Genomic DNA, 20,585 nt, shown 5'->3' with positions numbered 1-20,585 from the left:
GAAAAGGATCATTTCAATACACTTTTTAATATGGGATTTTATTTTTAATTAATCACTGTCATTGTCAATGTCTGTAGAAGAGTTACCGGTAGTCTCCACGTCGCTCTGCCAAAGGTGATCGGTCTTCATTACCATCAAGTTCATTAGATATTCCGCATTTTTTAAAATTTTTCCTTACTAATTCCGTGGAAATACCTTCCCAAGCATCTTTTATCCAAACACAAATTTGGTTAAAATCTGGGCGTTTGATTCTTTCTGTAGGCGTGAGAAAGAAATTTTCATCAGCTATCCATTTACTGTACAGTATTTTTAATGTAGATTTGAACGGTTTATTAATGCAGACATCTAGTGGTTGCAATGGAGATGTCAATCCGCCTGAAATTATTACTTGGTCTGTCATACCCTTTTTTAAAATGTCATTCAATTTATCAGTCGTATGCACCCGGCAACTATCCATTACTAACATACCGGTATTTTTTTTATTAAGTAAATCTCCTGATCGCTTTTGCCATACACACCTGATCCAATCTAAAATTAAGGTTTTGTCCATCCAATCTCATCCTGTGCTCTGATAATAACTCCATTTACCTGTACGGTAGGAAGAATTTTTCTTTTAAAAACAATGTGCGGAGGTAATTTTGATCCATCAAAAGTAATGCAAAGCATAACACTACACCTTTGTTTTTCATTACCACCAGTGCGAATCATAACACTTTTTCCACCTTTTTTGTTTACGGTTTTGCCAAATGGCATTTCAAAATATACGGGGGTTTGGTCAGCATTTCCTATTTGAGAAGGCAAATAGTCTTTATATTTTCTAAGATTTATATGTAGTTGTGAAAATGTAATTTTTTTGTACATAAGCGTCTGGAAGTTGTTGAGAAATGGTCGTCTTTCTTCTTATTGAAAAATCATTTCGTGCAAAAAATCGTGTTATCCATAAAATGCTTGCTTGCTTTAAAATCAATTTTATTCAATGATTTAGCGATTTAATGAGCGTATAATTGACACATTTCTGTCGTGACGGCATAACCGCATTTCCTTTTTTTTGTAACACAGTTATACAATTTTTTTTTTTGTCTGTGTATTTTGGTATTAAGCCACGAAAAGCCCTTTTATTACCAGTGCTTTTCATCAGAAGTTGTTTCTTCTTACGTCAGTCTCGAATGCAGCTTTTATCTACATAAAATTTTCTTTCTGCCGCCCGATTTCCATTTTTTTAGCCTCTTCTATAACGCGCAGTTTTTCAATTACTGTGAAAGATCGTAGACGCTGTCCTTTTGTACTCATTTTAATGCCGTAATTAAAATAAATCACCGCATTAAACTTTACAAGTTAAACTAAACAGATAAAATGCACATAACCGTCCACATATGCAAACAGTACAATGACTATGGAGAATAGACAAGACGAAGATGGGTAACTGATACTGTTACTGTAGTGTCATTAGAACCGGATGCAGTCTATACAGAATGAATCAGTTTTATAAAAATACCGTAACTTCGTTTCTACCGATAATATGAACAGGATGTTAATAATTAAGGATGTATTCGGTATAAGCGGTATCCGGTATTGATAAACGAAAGCTTAATGTAACTATATTTATGTGATTGAATTTAGGTACTTCTAAGAAAACGTTTACTTTACATAAATTATCCTGGCTAAATGCTATGTTTCAATTAAGTCCCGCACACTTATTTTTTCTCTCCTATTAACAGAGAAAAAAGTGCGGGGGTACTCGAATAAATACGGTAATTGTTTTCTTTGATAGCTAAGTTTACTCAATTGTATGGTAAAAGAATATTTACTCTTAAAAAATATTTCTTCTCTAGGTTATTTAGAATATGCATAGTTTCTAATAACTATCCTGAATCTTATTGTCGATGTGTCATGTTTTTAAGTAAATTGAATGGTAGATGCTGAAGCAACGGCTGTAATTTTATACCTGGCTTTATGCTTGTCCCAATTAGGAACGAATTTTAAAATCCCATTCTATTTTACATAAAAGAGAGCAATATTTCTGGCGGGATTATATATATATATAAAATAAAAATAGGTCAGTATAGTATAAATTACTAGCTTTTTGTCATATGAAATAACATTTTATTTTTTTGTTTAATTTGCATTATAATCTCAATATAAAAAAATATGATGTGGACAACACATGCCTACCTTGTACGCCTATTAAATTACACCTACACATTATTTTGAAAATGAAAATTACGTAAAATTTTATTTCAGTAAAACTTGATACTTTTTCTTTTTATTGTTGTTATTGAATTATTATTGATGGTAAAACTTTTTTACATCGTAAGTTTAATAATTATTAATAAATCAATAATTTGCCGGCCTCCGTGGCGCGAGTGTTAGCGTCTCGGCCTTTCACCCGGAGATCCCGGGTTCGAATCCCAGTCAGGCATGGCATTTTCACACACGCTGCAAATCATTCATCTCATCCTCTGAAGAATACCTAACGGTGGATCCAGAGGTTAAAAAAAAATATATTTATATATTTAATTTAAAAAATAAAAAGTTGAAGAAAAGGAGATGAAGTCTGATTCGAACCGATGTGCCTTCCCGTAACATCCAAATATTTCATTAATTAAAATTTTATTTGTTTATAATTCTGGTACCAATGAAAATAAGTACCACTAATGATATATCGTTGAAAAGTTCTCACTGAGTGCTTATTATTGCAGTTAAGAAAAAGTCCAAATTCAAAAGCAATTTGGATTTTGGCCACTTTTGGTTCAGTCGATTGCAATCAGATCACGGGAGGTGCACAACTAGATGTTACAAAGGTCCTAAATCCAAAATTTCAATAATCTACTTCTAATCGTTTTTAAGTTAGGGGAATAACACACATACATACTTACGTACGTACAGACGTTACGCCGAAACTAGTCAAAATGGATACAGGGATGGTCAAAACGGTTATTTCCGTTGAAATCTGGAAACCGGAATTTTTCGCGATCACAATATTTCCTTAGTAATACATAAGAGTTTAAGTATTGATCTACAGGACCAATGCTTTTTCAGCAAATAATAAATTTTTAATCAGGATCAGGAAATTACTAAATTAATAGATGACAAAGAATAATTTTTTTTTTGTTATTAATATGTTAATATTACATAATTTACATATGTTAATATTCATTCACATAATTCTCTCAGTTAATGTATTACTAAAATCTCTAATCAATAATGTGAGAAATAATGAATTTTGTTAAATGGCTTAGCAATTTAAATAAATAATAATACAGAACAAAACGGAATCTCCGAAAAAGCGAAACCTCCTCAAAACGTACGGTTTCCCAAGTCCCGATACATTTTTATAGCAATTAATCTCTTCAAGACGGAAAACTCTGCAATACGAAATCGGAAAGGAACAAGATTTTCCTTTTAATTTTAAGTATTAATCTTGTTCCACAAGACGGAAAGGAAATTAATAAAAAAAGATTTTACATTCCCACGATTTGCAAATTATAAATCTAGTAGATTATTATTATTATTATAATAATAACTGCTACTATAATAATAATAACTGTATAATAACTATTATAATAATAACTGCTACTATAATAATAATAATAACTGTAACTACTGTTTATCTAATAATACGCTGCACCGTCACATTCTTGACTCCAAACTTCTGGCATATAAAGCCGACAGTCATTAATAAAATTTGATAGCGGGCAGCAGCTTATGTAAACAATCCATATACAGTTCTGAGAATAATTTTATTCACTGCCTTGCACACCGTGGTAAGCAGTGTAACTTTCATTTTGTCCTAGAAATAAATTGTAATAGTTTGCGTTTTCTTTGTTATCTGATGAGAGTTTAAATACAGTACATACGTGCCTTTATTTTTAATTTAATCTAACACATAAAAACTGTAACTTGGTTTTAGTTACGTGCGGTTTTCTTCCTTTAAAATGTTCATAATTATGCCGAGAACAAATACTACGTTTAAAGGACAAAATAGAGGTTATTAATTTAATTTCTTAAACGAACGTTAAAGAACTTAGTGAAAAATTTAATTATGGAAAACACAAATTTACTAGATTTTAAAAAGTAAAGATAAAAACAAGGAAGAATGGTTGGAGGGTGAAGGGAATGCTAGTTGTAGACGGCAGACTAAAAGCAAAAATGAAAAAAATAAATTCAGTTTTATTTAAACGGTTCACACATGCAAAATCAATAAATATTCCTATTTCGGGGCATATCCTGCAATAATAGGCGAAAGAAATTGCAGCTAAGTTAGGAGTTACTACATTTAGCACTTCTAATGAATGGCTAGAAAAATTTCGTATGAGGCATTCTATTTCTTAAAATCAAATTTCAGGTGAGGCTAAAGATGTAAAGACAAGAAATAGTTATAGACTGGAAAAATAAAATTAAAGAAATAACCGTACGTTACGAACAAAAAAATATCGGTAATTGTGATAAAACCGGTTTATTTTTTCGAGCTTTACCAAACAAAACGCTGTGTATCAAAAGTGATAAGAATATGAAAGGCAAACATTCCAAAGAAAGGCTGGCCGTTTTGCTGTGCGGTTTTGCGGATGGCAAGTTACTTAAACCATTGGTGATAGGTAAATCTTGGAAGCCTGTTTCAAAAATTTCGTTCAATTACCACTGGAATGGTACGCAAATGAAAAGTCTTGGATGACGTCTAACATAATGGAAAAATGGCTATACAATTTAAATGAAAAAATCGTTAGTGAAAATAGAAATATTCTACTGTTTTTAGACAATGCGTCGTGTCACCTTCATGGAAATTATTCTAACTTAAAACTAACTACCCCGATGCGGCTATATCAACATCCATCTTGAAAGTGTACCTATTTACCAGTTGCAATTCCACACCACTATGGAGGTAGCAACCGCGGCGCGTTGAGATTTTTTTAAATGAGTGAAATCTCTCCCCTAGATGCCTACAATAAAATACTCGAACCGGTTTTTATACAGTTTTTCTATTTTATACTTTTTTCTTGCGAATGATTTTATGTGATCCACAAAGAAAGAGCATGAATAATATTCCCGGCATTAAGCCAAGATGCAAGGCTAATTGAGACCTCCAACCGAAGATGGTTTCGTCAGCAGACTGAGCTCTACAGCAACAGCCATTTTCGAGGTACGATAGACTCTAATGACAGCGGGATGTTTTCCTTGATGCAATTCCTACATTGTGGTAAATTGTGCGAGTTAATCGGTTCGTTGCACCAACAACATCTTATGCACAAATCGTTGAAGGAATAGTAAAAACCGTTCTTGGCCAATTCTTCTTGTTGTTTACGTTTGTATTTTCAAACGATCCGCTTCTCTGACCAGATCCAACGGCTTTTTACACAATTTCAACCACTCCATGTAGAAACATCCGGTTTGTAACGCACATTTTCCGCTTGGATGTAGTTTATGGTTCGGACAGGTTACGATGTAATTCGAATTCGGCTTTGGTGCGTCCTCTTGTATCATTCGAAACTCGTTATGATATCGACGCAAAAATTCAGATTTCTCATACCCCTTTGTGTATATTGTAGAGAACTGTGAACAAAGTTTCTTCATATCATCGCTGTATACAACGTCACCGTACTCCCAATCTATTTTGTGATAGTTTCTTTCTAACCAAGCGGATATCTGCCTGTATTTCGAATTCGATTCAGCACGCGAGTACGGTGAACGAAAATGTATTATGATGTAGCATCCACTGTCATTGACAACAGCGAGTTCTTTAACTATAAACTCACCTCGGTTGCTGAGGAAGCCGTGACACTTGACAACTCCTTCTATGACCGTTGCACAACTGAGAATGCGAGGTTAAATATAACTTTCTTAGTCCCCTTTATTATATCACTGTAGACGTGGTGGGACTAACCCCCTCAACTTTTTCTTCCACAAATCCACCATATTCATCGCCATCATCATTATGTACATGTAACGTTATGGTAGATAATGATATATTGGTATTAGTAGCGTTTACTATTTGTAAACTGCTACTGTCGCTGAAGGTAATGATAATGATGTAACGTTCACTACGGTTTTCTCAATATTATCATTTAACGTTACGTTAGGTAATGATATACTCGTATTAGCAACGTTAACCATTGCTTTTTCTGAAGGTAACGATGCTGTCATGTTGCTAAAAGCAGACTTACTTTTTTGATGATGATGATGATACGGTAATGTTGTAAAAATTGGGGAACCCTTCCACCGTTGATGAATTACACCATATTAACGGTATGTTAACCGGCGATGGTGCAGAAAAAACCACTCTACATCGTGTCGGTTTCATCGTTGTACACTTTTCATATTCTATATTCAATAGCGTTATATATTCAAATATATATAAATAGCGTTTATATTCTATATTCAATAGCATATTCTATATTCTATATTCAATAGCCCTGGTATTCTCTTTATTGGAGACGACGACGATTAAGTCCGTTTTTTTTACCACCCATACCCGATCCGGTCAAAGGGTAGGGCTTAAGGTATAATCCCTGCCCTGCAGTGTCGGCTTTTCTTTTCATCATCATTACAACAAGACGTTTTATATTATTCCTTTTTGATCGTCTTCTTCTTACTCTTTCACCGCCGAACTTTGCTTTTAACTTCATTGCGTTTGTAACCACCAATGGAGTAGCCTTTTCTGCGATACTCGAATCCTTAGCTTTAACTTTTTCCCAAGCGCTATCGGCTAATTTACAATCTGCAGCCGCTCTGTTTTCGTTATCGCTGTACGTAGCGTATGCGATATCGTGTTCTTTACAAGCTGTGTCCAACTTGTTTACACCGTGATCGTCTCTTTAATCGTTTTTCTAAATTCATTCCTTGTCCGCAGTACTGATATCCAGGAATACGTAACTCTACCGGCAATAAATGGATTCCTTTGTTTACAATTTTAGAAAAACGGTTAAAGAGAAACGATCCCGGTGTAAACAAGTTGGAAAGTAGTATGAATACAATCATTTTTCATCATAAAGTTCAGGTGCCACTTTACTTTTTTGACTGGAGTAACGGGTATTTATTTGTAGTCAGGAAAATATAATTTTTGCCATTTTTTTTTTAATAAGCCATCGCCTTTATAGACCACCTCAAATTTCTGTGGGCCTTCTACGGTTCCTCCTAAAGGCCTCCAACGCTCACATGGGGGCGTTATCGCACACTGAGAACGAATAGATTAATGATAATACTTAAATTTATCCATTTTAATCACAAAATGTGGTTTTAAATGCGGTTTCCAGTGATACCAGAATTATGTTTTTAAATTAAATAAATATTGTACATGTGAAAATATATAATTACATCGTATATTACAATTTTTTTCAATTTTTATTGGCTACTTGATATCACCGGTATTTGAATGTAAAATCAAATAATAATTAAACATAATAATATAACTAATACAATGATTACATTTAAATTTTTCACTGGATGCCATCAGCCTTTGGCTATGTAAATGGAGAATAAGGATAAATCCGGCACGGTCCAGCCACGTAACGTTTACGATGAGAAGAGAAGACTGTCCTGAAGTTCATTTAAAGGTGTCACAATAACTGATGCCATAAGGTAAGGTTGTTATTGTTTTTTTTTTTAACCTCCGGGACCACCGTTAGGTATTGCTTCAGAGGATGAGATGCATTGAGGATTATTTGTAGCAAGTGAAAATGCCATGCCTGACCGGGATTCAAACCCGGGATCTCCGGATGAAAGGCCGAGATGCTACCACTCGCGCCACGGAGGCCGGCCATAAGGTAACCTTTGTTCGAGGTAAGACTTTTTATAATTGTTTTTATTTTATTTTCGGTTATTCAAGTTTATTGATGCTTACGTTTATTATTATCTATGGTTATCTTAAAAAGTTAATATTTCATTTATTGTTGTTCTATTTACGTATCTGACGTGTTCACGGTGTGAATATATGTGTTAATTCTGCATTTAATTATACTTTCATACGCTATCAAATACTATCAAGATATTTTCTATTTACTAATTTTCTTGTATTCCTTCATATTAATTGTTTTTGTAATAGTTAAGGATTATTATTGGATGATCTTATTTCTAGTGATAGTCTATCATACGAATTACTTCTAGCATCAATATGGAAGCTGATTGTAGATAAATAATTCAGCGAAAAAATTCGAATCTACAATCAGATTAACTTGAATTTAATTAGAATTTCTTATAGTGAAAGTTGTTATACAAAGTTGTCATACCAATTTATTATTTTTATTTAACCAGGTTTATAGTTTTTTTTCTTCTTTTTAAGTCTGAGTTTGTAATTTAAATTAATTTTCTTGTTTCTATTTCTTCAGGCTTATGTAGCCGCCTCAGTCTTTTAGTATTTATTTAAAAACATTAGAATGAAACATTTCGGGACACTTAAACACAGTTTTTCTTTAGGAGTGAATAGTTTCGGCAACTTATAAAACCTAAAATAGAATAAAAATTTGTTTAAAATTTATTTTAAAAAATGAAATTTTTTAAATTAAAAGTTTTGCATGTAATAATTTTATTCTTAATAAAGAATAAACATATTAAAAGTGTGTAAGTTTAATATGACATTTTTATTTAACTTTTACCTGTATAATTTGAAATTTATGAAACAAAATTTGAATCTCTTTCAAAGAATTATCAAAGTAGATTAATACTGTAATCTAACCTATTTTGTATACTGTAAATGTTGGGGAAATAAAAATTGAATAATATAGAACTGTATTCTTTATATTCTTGTGTTTAATCTTTTAAAGTTTGACTGATGAAGGTAAATTTTGGATGATTTCACATTCGCTTTGAATGTGAATTTCCTATACGAATATGATATTTAAAAAAACAAACTCATTTTTATGGAGAAACCTGACAATCTCCTAACAATAAATGAAATAAATAAATTTTCTTTCACAGAAAAATGTTTTAATTTGAAAATAACGAATAAAATGTTAGTTGGTAGTTTTTAGTACTTAATAAAAGCTACGCGAAATATAAACTATTTCCGTCAAACTTAACTCATTATTTATTTTAACACATTCTTTATTTAAGACAATTAAAATTTCTAAATGGGAAAAATTGTGTAATATTTTATTTAAATTCTTAAAAAAAAACCTTTCTTTTAGATTAATAATCAAGATAATTAGTAATGGAAAATTAAATATCCGATTTTACTAAAGGCTTAATATTTTAAATCTATCAATATTCTTAACTTCTTATTTTTTATTATAATAACGACACAGCAACTTTACAATCTGTTCATAGAACAATAAGTAAATAGATGTATTGGAATTAATTATTGCCACAGAGCGGCTTGTAAACTAATAATGGAATAGAAGAGCATTCCGTACGGCCAGACCATAAAGTCACCTAATTGAAGCGATAAGGCAAACCAAAAATATTATTCCTCAGCAATCTTGAAAAATTACTGATCGTATTATCTAACAATTGACCGCCAAATAATTCGGGTGCCAATCCAAACGATTTTGATACTGTAGGCTGACCAGAGAGATTTCCTGCCGAACGGTTCCCAACTTAAGGTCATTATATATAAGGCTATTACTTATGTTCCAGGGTACGTTGAGCATTTTCCGATTGTTTTTGTTTGGAAGCGTTCAAATATGTCAATACTGGAGTTACACGCTTTACCCCACAATTCAAGCCCGTTAAGTCCAAACAGGCTTCAAAGCGGATTTGTAAATCAATAATTTATTTTCTGCTGAAAGCCGAGGTCTATGTCTTACCAGCCAGTACATGTGTTTAAACTCGAGATCCAATTGTTTCCGCTTAGAAGTGATATGTTTCGCCCAAGAAAGTCGTCGATCAAGATGAAAACCCAAATATTTACAGTCTTAAGATCTCGGAATCGGAACATTGAAGATAGAAACAGGAGGGCAATGTACCTTACGATTTAAAATAATAAATTTATTTATTAAAATGTCATGGAATAACCAAATTAAGTAAATTACTAAATAAAATACCGAGAATAATCTGTAAGTTTTAGGGTATAACTATCAATAACAGAGATAATCAAAATTTGAAGTGGTTGAATTAAATTAGTATAGTATCATAGGACCACATTTTTCAAAGAAATCTTACTTGATTTATAAGACACAAATTTATTTATTTTTATCAAGTTTTAAAGTAGTACCGGAAAATTTAATTCTTTTTGAATACTCTTTTGAAAAATATACACGACGATTTTTTTCGGTTTCCTTTAAAATTTTAAATAAGTTGATATAGATCAGTTCAAATGCAGGTAATAATTTCGTATTAAAATCGAATATTAATGACTGAATTTTAGCAGTTGATATAATACTTATTGCCAGAAATGTTTTCAGGATTCGATACAAAAATTTGCTAAGTTGCAAAGCCTGATATAATACCTGATATAAAATACAGTGAATCTTCTTCTTTTTTTTTCAACTCTTCATCTGCCACTAAAATTTTACTGCATCTCGATAAACAAATCTTATTTATTCGTAAGCAACACTTTAAAATTATTAGTAAACTTGAAGAAAATGCGATGTAAAACTAACGGCATTACTAATGGCTTTGTATGACATGTGGTCGCGTGCTCAAATTGTTCGTGGTCTCATATTGGTAAATATTTCCTCTCCTCCAAAAAAAAAAGCAAAATGCAGTTTTTAAATGATTTTACTACTTAAAAAAAGGAGTCTGGTTCTAAAAATGACAACGTTCATACACTAAAAAAAACTATTTTAAACTTTTTTCTTTAGTTTTGCTACTAAAAATTTTCGGTAAAATGAAGTTAAGGAAGCATGAACAACAAAAGGCCATTCTGAAAACAAGTAGGCAATTCTGAGATGGAAGAAACTTACAAAACTGTTTCAAAATAATTTTAGTACTATGTTTTTGTAGTTTTAAATAATAAATAAGATGTAGAAAAGAATATACTTTCTTTTTAAAGAGAGAGTGAGAGAGAGAGGGAGAGAGAGTGAGAGAGAGAGGAAAGATATTTATCAGTTTGAAAAACGCTGGTAGCACATTACCACAAGTCAGTCATAAAAGCTACCAATAATAACGTTACTACATACAAATCTAAAGTTTTTTTCTTAGTCCAAGTTTAATGTAAAAACTACTATCAGCCACTAACTGCATCTATAAGTTAGTATTACTACTATTATTTTTTTGCATTATATGAGCATCGACTTCTACAGTCATTAGCCCTTTCACATTGTATAAAATTAAAAAAAAATAAATAAATAAAATCACCAGCAGGATCGTCAGTTGTAGACTGTATTTGTACATTTGAATAAACGCAAAAACAACGTAACATGAGACATTTAAACAACATGCACACATATAACATCTTTAAAAGGACCCTGACATTTACAAAAAAAAAACACAAAAATGAAACTAAAACAATGAACACACTGTAATTTAAAATACACAAAAAACGTTTAGACAATCCCATGTAAATTTGAGAACTCTATGTTCGGGTGTGAATAGCCTTCACATATAGGTTGTTCGACTAAGAAAAACGTAACACGTACTGACTTCGTCTTAGGCTTACTACAAATTCGTTAATAGTTTGTTGTCATGTAGATAAGCAAATATTTTTTCTTCTTTGCCATTTTCTAAATCAGCATCATTATTATTTCAGAATAATACCTCTTTCTGAGGTATTCATGTATTGTACATTCTTCCAGTAGATGCTTAACAGTAAGTTGTTTATCACATAATACACTGCATATTGGTCTTTCTTCGCCGGTCAACAAATATGAATTTGTTTTTCGCCGTGTGACCAGTTCTGAGTGTGGTTACCATCACTTGTTCCTGGCGAGTCAGTTCGCGTTGCTCATTCATTTACATAGTTTTTTATCCCCCCCTCCGGCATAACCCACAATTAAGTATAACTCACCCAGGGGAGTGTCCAATACTCTAACGGGCCTCCCCGCCTACCGCCTTTACATCCGGCATGACAGGTCAGCCCACGCCGGTTGGATCTTCTATTTAAGCCTGCCTCAAGCCTCTGATGCAGGTTGCCAGGTCCAGCTATGCTAAACCTAGTCCCTAACACAGAACCCGGGTCTCGGTCTTAATTTTGCCTTATCTCGAGTGGGGAATTTCCAGAAGGAATTTCCCCATCTGGACTATAGTCTTGAAATACCTTTGCCTCAATTGAGGAGTACTCAGAGAGAGTATACTCCCACTGGGAATAAGATAGAGTAATTGCAATTGAATTAAATTTCTTATTTAGTCTTCTCCACATTCATTACTATAAAATATAGATGACCCTCAAGTTGTATTCCAAACTCAAGTTCATCAGTAACAAATCGTTTTATTTCCCAAACAAGTAGAAAAGTTTTGAAAAAAGTTAAATATTATATTGTTGTTAAATGAAGGCATTAACGATCCTTTAAGGGTAGGGTTCTAAATTGCCTAAAAAATAAAAGAATAATTTATTTGTTTCTAAAAGCAGTTTTGAAATTTTCACGGTTCAGGGGTTGAGAATTATTAAGGGAGTTTGTATCCATAGCCATATTATAATATTTTAAATCACTATTCTCAGACTCTGGAAGAAAAGTTTTTTTTAATAATGTTTTAAATATTATAAAGTTTAAATTTTTGTTAATTGAGAAGGCCTATAGGGATTAGCGTACTTATGAAAAGAGAGATCTTTAATTTTTTTTATTGTAGAAGAAGTTTTGAAAATTAGCATTTCAAGTATTTCAATATTTTTCAATTAATTTGTAAAATTAAAAAGGACAGAGAGATACTATGGTTGCAGATAGATCAAAATCGAACTAAATATTAGTTTTCAGATCACAAGATGTAAAACACATTAAAAAAAAAACATATGAATATGAAAGAAAGAAGAAAAAAAATTATATATATATATAATACTATACATACAGTAAAGTTTTGTTAATTGAAGTAGATAAGGGAACTAATCCTCTTAAAATCGTTTTTTTTTTTTACATTAAAAATACTGAATATTCTGAAAAAAAATCTTTCAGACGTCTCAATATCACAAAATGTTGCATTATCATCAATTAAAGTATTAATAATTAATTATTATATAATCATAAAACGCTGTAAAACTAATTAAAATTAAAGAGAATTAGTTGGGTAATGTCTTTTTTAAAAGGGTAAGGTTTTGAATAAATGTTAAAATTTTAATAAGTAAAGGATTTTTTTTTGAATAAGTGAAGGTTCAGCATTAATAAGGTTACATTGAACAATTATACAATCTCTATAGAGCAGTATAACTCGTATAAAAAATATTATGGGCAATTTATCCGTTATTTGTTTTTATTTTATTATTTTGTATATACGAAATACACTAGAGAATTCTTGTTACCTTGTTTTCCTTGTATATAAAAAAAAACGTTAAGCCTCAGAGATTAAAACTTTTTCCCATTATTTTTCAGTTAAAATGCCATAAATCATTATTATAAATGATAAAACGCAATATAGTTAGCGTAAATTATCCCTTCGTAAATGATTAAAGAATGCCATCGCTGAAACCACTAACAAAAGTAGATTGAGTAAATGTACGAAGATAAAAAGAAAGAATTTTCCTTAATGGAGACTACGGAAAGAGGGAAAAGGCATTAAAAAAATATTTCAAAAAGTTTTCGGATATTTGATAAAGTTCAGTAATGACAAAGTTTCACCATGTGAATTTCAATTTATACGAAGCAGTCAAAGTTCTTCCTGAGTTTGTTATTTTTTATAATTTCTTTACTACTAGCTGCAGAGTGTACCGTAGGCACTCCCTCCGCAGCTAGGCCCTCCGTGCGGGTTGTCCTGGTAGCCGGCATCTCAGAATGGAATTACTAGATATCCAAAATTGATTACCTCTTGTGTAAAAATATTTTTTTTTGAATAATGAATATTGATATAACGAAAGCTAAATTAGAAATTTAACTCTAGAGATAGATACTGCGAATGGGGATTTTTCGCTAGTGATCGGTACATTCCGGTGCCTACTTTTTGATTAAAGTTCATTACATCACATTATTAAAAGAAATATATTATTAATGTATATTTCGCATTTATATCGATAAATTATGCGTTATATCGATGTATAATAAATAATATAACAACTATACACCTGACCACCCCGAGACATGTACTTACAAATCGGGATTTTCCGCTAGTGATTGGTGTATTCTGGTGCTAAGCCCCTTAGCTTACCCCTGCCCCCCTTAGGGGTACTTACCCCTTAGTACGGACACATACAAAGAGCCAGATACAAATGCTCTCTAGTAGGGTAGGATTATATAACAATTTTAAAAAATAAGATGGAGTTTTTAATTTATTTAAGTATGTTTTAGTCTTCCAAAAATATTTAAGAAACTGGATAACAAAAATATATTATCCCGGTGATTATTTTATTTTAATATATGGCCACACTCAGGAGAAAATTTTCAAACCAATCGGCTGGTATTCTACTTGTGATCATGAATAGTTGGATAAAGTATAAAAACTTTACCGTGAATTAAATTTTAATTATTATTTTTTACGTTGAATTAAAATGAAATTAAATTCTCAATTTGACCAACATTTTTTTAAGAATATTCAAGCCTTATTTAATAGATCAAATTCAGTTTTTTTTTAACATGAATTTTTTTTTTAAAACTTGTATTTTCTACGTATCCGACTTAAAAAGATATTTCTATTTGTCATTCATCATTATCTCTTAGCAGTTAGGATTGGAAAGTAATAATGTCAACATCAACGCTCTGATATCAAAGAATTTTCAGGGTAATCTCTAAGAGAGACAAACTTGTATATCTTAGTTTAAAATAAATAATATATTAACACATTCCAGTGAGACTTATCTCAAGTTTAGTAGTCTTTTTAGTAGTTTCTCTGCAATTATTTTTCTACTGTAACAAAGGTGAAGAAGGGTTTTAACTTTTTCGTATCTTCCAATTATTTTTTTCTTTTTAGTTGTGGACCGAATTTTTTCAGACCTATCTATGATTAAAACTAAAACGATTAAATAAAAGTACATAATGTACTTTTTTAATTCATATTTTGATAATTAAATTTGTGATATTTTAAAAATTAGGGTTAAAAAGGTTTTAGTATTTATGTTAAATTTGGAGTCAAATTATAAAAGTTAATGCTTAGAAAAGAATTACAACCATTATTTTTTCATTTTAAACCGGATTTTTAACTCGGATTTAAACTTTTTAGAAAGTTTTTAAAAGCTTAGAATATTTGTTTTGTTTAAAATAAACCCACTTTTAACAGTGACAAACCGGAAACTTTTGCCAGCTCTGTATCATCTACTGGAGATAACCAAAATACTGGTAAATTATAATAATTTTTTTTTTTTAATTTTTGCTAAATATGTAGGAAAATATTCGATGAAATTGTGAATTTCTAAAATAAGATTAGGATAAAATACTAATATTTTAAATGCAGTAGCTGTATTATAATGTCATTTTAAAGTAAATAATTTAGTTTTCTTTGAATTAATTGGATATTAAATATAAATAAAATTAATTATTATTAGTTCATTGTCAGCATTGGCAATAATATATCAATTCATTTGCATATAACAGTTTATTATATTATTGAATATTATTACATCTACAATAGTAATAATCATTTGTTTCCTTTGATTCAAGTGTTATACATCATTGGAATATATAGTTACATAATAATTACTGGATAATTAACAGTTTGTAATTTGTCAGGTGCTAACCCTAAATTGTAGTCAAACAGCAAGATATTAAATGCAAATGGGTCATTGTTATTTGCTAGATGCGACCACTAGAAGTTAGAACAGAATTGATTTTGTGGACTGGCGTAAAGTTCAGCTTTCTCTTGTAGAAACTTCGTCAATTAAACCTGGTTGTGATCAGAATTGTCTGTTCTCCTTTACAATGGAAAACTTGTCAAGTGAGATCGTTCCTCTTTATTAGTACATAGAAAAACGAAATGCTAATTTCAATAATTTACGAATTTTATTTTACTTTAAATTAACCAAATAGTTGAATATATTAAACCAAAATATTCAATTTTTATTATTTTTTGAACTAGTTGTTAAAAATTGTTAGCACTAAACTTACAACTGTATGAAGTAGAATAATTCATGTAGAGGTATAATTAGCAATTATTGTATTTAAATCAGCTGTTTCTACTGAATATATGTTCAGCTTTTATCAGCATAATAAAGTAATATGGACTGAAGATTAGTGTTTTATGAAGTACGTTCCATATTTAATCCGACCATACTTTATTTTAAAATGGCTTTCAGACTTTAAAAATTAATTTCTTATTTTTAAGAGAGAACGTGAATAACATTTTTTTAAGGAAATTTAGGTTGGTAGATTAAATTTTTTTCTAAAGTGTCGCATCAAATGTGAGTTACAAATTAAATTTGACCAAACATTTTTATTATCAAAGCTATTTCAAAATTCTTTAATTATTCGAAATAATGTTGATTTTTAGCGATAGAGACATCGTTTAAGGAAACCACAAATTATTAACAAGTTATTTTTTATTATCCAATCGCAGTTAAGGTATTATTACTCGGTTTAAATATATTTTGATTGCTTTCAATTTTCTGCAAACGATACCTATGTGAAAAAGCATACCCTTAATAACACATAAAAACTCAGAGCTGATGCAATCATAAAACATTTCTGAGTTTTCATAAATCATAAAACGTTTCTCAGATCGATAGCTCGGGCGATGGCCGGGCTGGTCTTTTAGGATACTTCATAGTAATAAAATATTTATTAAAAACCAAAAGCCCGACTACTAACTAAGAAAAGGCGGAGGTAAATTTCACCGATGCTAGGTAGGGGATAAAAAATATTTCCACCTTAAAGTTAAGAAAAACTTCAGATTTACTCAATACGACAACGGTTGCATGTGAAAAAAAGTTTCACACGTTTAGCATACGATAAGCTCGATATTCTTACAATTCCAGCAACATTTCGCTCATCCCTTGCCGTAAAAGTAACATCAAAAATTGTTTCAGACAAAAGTTTTAGCTAATATTTAGAGGACTAACGACCACTTTAATCCGATTCGATACTGTACCTATTAAGAGAGGTATGATATTTTTTGTCTTTGAAACTCCATTTTTTTCCAAACCCTGGGCTAATGGTTGGTTATATGAAAAAACTTTACCTAGATAAGTTTTAGGCGCTTATCCAAAATAATAGTAGGAACTTTAAACGAATTCGATATTTTTACTTAATAAAAAAATTATAGTGATATTTTGCTTTTTTGAAAAAGCCCTCCTTTCCACCCCCATGGTCTGATTTTTCCCATTAACGAATTCGACCGAGATTTTGGGACGTTATATTTTATGTATCAATTTGAAAGTGATTGCCACAAAATTACGGCAGTTAACGTGTCCACAAGAAAGTGAAATAGAAAGTTCACAAGAAATGTGATTTGAACTAACGGAGGTTTTGGTGTCTGGGGATGTGAAACGCGAAGATATGTCGAAATTTTCTGGAAGTCAAATCGTGGTAACCATTACAATAGGTAGTTTTGCTATGAAACCTACCTAAAAACGCACAAAAAATAGTTAAACAAGTTTTTGTTAATTTTCTTACATACAATTTTTAGAATATAGTAAGTTAGTCAGCGATATGAAATTTAATATTACTTCTACATTTATGTTGAATTTGGGTACTTGTTAGTCATAACAAAGTGGAGGCGATTAAAATCACCATCCCACATAGCCTACACAGGGCACCAGAAAACAACATAAAATGTAGAAATAATATTAAATTTAACGTAACTTATTGTTTTCTAAAAAAAGTGCGTGTAAGAATAAAAAAAAACCCTTGTTTAACAATTTTTTTAAGGTTTTTTGTTTTTAATAATTATTTTCCTTAGCGCTTTTTTATTGAATGATTGCTTTCATTAATTTATCATTCAATATACTCTTCTCTTTCTGATTAGCCACCGGGACCACGGAAAGTATTACTTCAGAGGATGAATGAAGATGATGTGTATGAATGTAAATGAAGAGTAGTAATTTTGTATAATCTCAGGTCAGCTATTCTTGAGATATGAGGTTAATTGAAACCCAACCACCAAAGAACAGCAGTATCCACGATTTAGCATTTAAATCTTTATAAAAGTTACTTGTTTTTCAATTTACTGAATCTAGAACGGTACTGATATAAGTTTATTGTTTTTAGAAATGTTGTGCTACTTATGTAGAAATTTGAATGTCGATGAATGATAATATACATTCGTGAAAGACATGTATGTGGTAGCCGCGGTGCATTGTATGCGCGTATGCCGTAACCGCGAAGTATTCCTGTTTCCTTTTGCTTAGAATATTTTCCGCTGATATCTACGGAACGATGAATTTTTGGAAAAAAATATATAAGAAGAACATTTTTTTTATTATTTTATGGAACACCGCCATTAAAATTTCAAAATAGTGTAATATTTTAATTTTGTCCCCCCAGAGTAGTGCCCCTCCTTTACGGTTAAGAGAAATTAAGATAGCCTATGTTACTTCCAGTCTAATGAGCGGTTCCTACTCAAAACCAGAAATCGGATCTGGATGTGATTTGTTCAGCTACAGGTGCAAACAAACATAAATAACAGTTAAACTTAGTACTGCTCGTATGTACATATTCGCGTAAAGTTATTTTCACGATTTTTTGACATAAAAATTTCATGTTCGAAAAAACGGTGATTTTCAGCCGATGAAATAGTTTTAAAGAACACGCGCACTCATTCATAATGCAACTAGAGATAAAAAAATTACGAAAGTTATATAAGTAAATTATACTTAAATTAACATAGAAAACCAAACTAGTAAAAATTACCTACAGTTATTTTTCCAGTGGTGGGTTATAGCGATTTATCTCGCATTACCTCTAGTTTATTAATACTCGTACTTAATATTTTGAAATATATTTGTATGATTAATATGATTGAGAGATTAGTATGTTTCTAAGAGAGGAGTATTTTATTTTTAAGAATACAGATGTTTTAAGATTTTACTCTAACCAGTAACATTTTTATTTTATCATGCAGAACAAAAGTAGTGGATGCGCGTTTAGGGTTAAAATGGATGATGATCAGCTAAAACTTTTAAACGTTTTTAACCAGTACTATTTAAGACGACTAACATCGAAAATATATTCAGATTTAATAAAATAAAAATGTTAAACTATTGTTATTTTAAACGAAATCTGAGTGGGAAAAGAAGAATTACGATCGGGGGAAGAAGAATAGAATGTATACATTTTACTGATGACATGGAAGTACTGGAGGAGAGTCCATGTACACTAAATGATATGCTTGATTACTTAAATGATGCTTGCGAATGTCAGAATATGTGCATCAACAAAAAGAAGACAAAATATATGGTATTAGGTGGAAAAGAGGAGTGTGAGATTAAGAGCAATTTAAGTTTTAGAGGAAATGAAGAAATTGCAGTGTTTAGGAAGCTTTATAGCCAATAACCTGATTTATCCAGTAGAAATTAAAACAAAAATATCAAGTAGGAATTTAATAAGAAGGGAAGACTGCTGTATGGAAACTTAAACTTTGCGTTAAGGAAGAGTTTAATAAAATGTTTTTTCGGAGTGTGATGCTCTACGGAGCTGTAACATGGACCATGAGAAAGGCAGACAGAAAACGAATTAAGGCTTTTGTGATGCGGGTGTGGCGTAGAATGATAAATGTCAGATGGCAAGTAACATATGAAGAAGTATTAAGGAGAATCGGAGAGAATGTGATTGAATAAAGAGAAAGGAACTGGCTAGAACATTGTATGAAAAGATGTTTATTAGTTGATGGGATAGAAGGCTTGATAAGTGAAAGGAAAGGATGAGGAAGGAAGAGATTTCAAGTGATGGATGGGATTACGGAAAAGGGAAAAAAGAGGTTAGCAAAGAATAGAACAAGGTGGAGAGCAGTAGCCGTGAGAGGAACTGCCCTAATTGCAGAACACTATGAATGAATGAAAATATATTCATCCGAAAATTATTGATATATTTATTATATCTGAAAAACAAAATTGTTCAGCATCTTTAGAAATTAGTTCTAAGTCATGCAAAAAATGTCATTATGATATTTTAATATTTTAAGAAAAGCAAGGAAATTATTTCATTTAATATTTTTTCCGTAGTCTTTAATTTTTTTTAAATACTATGGTTAATATGGTAATTGCTTCCTACGAATTATAACCCATTATAAAACCATTCAATAAATTAATTTGCTTACCTTAACCAATGTTCATTATTACAATTAGTAATGTAGTCGTTAGTTACAAATGGTGACAAATGTGCATCAACAATGCAGGTGTTTCCACACACCAGTGATTTTTTTTTATTTTAATTTTTAGTACTATTTAGTGGATTTGTATGTGCTGTGGTATACTTTTATTTCTTAATTTTAGATTAATCGATTATATTTTAGTGTTCATACAGCTAATCGATTGAATTGATTATCTTTTATAAATTAAATGATACGAACAATTCTTTTGCCAGAATTTGTTCTTACCTGGAAATTTGTCAATTAAAATTTTCGCCTATCCACCAAAAAGTTATCTTTTGGATTAATTTTTTTTATTATTTTGGCTATTATTGTGTTCTGTATGTAGCCTACTGAAACTTAAA

The sequence above is a fragment of the Lycorma delicatula genome, chromosome 3, assembly GCF_047948215.1.
Source record: "Lycorma delicatula isolate Av1 chromosome 3, ASM4794821v1, whole genome shotgun sequence".
Classification (NCBI taxonomy): domain Eukaryota; kingdom Metazoa; phylum Arthropoda; class Insecta; order Hemiptera; family Fulgoridae; genus Lycorma; species Lycorma delicatula.
Note: the sequence above shows the minus strand (reverse complement) of the source record.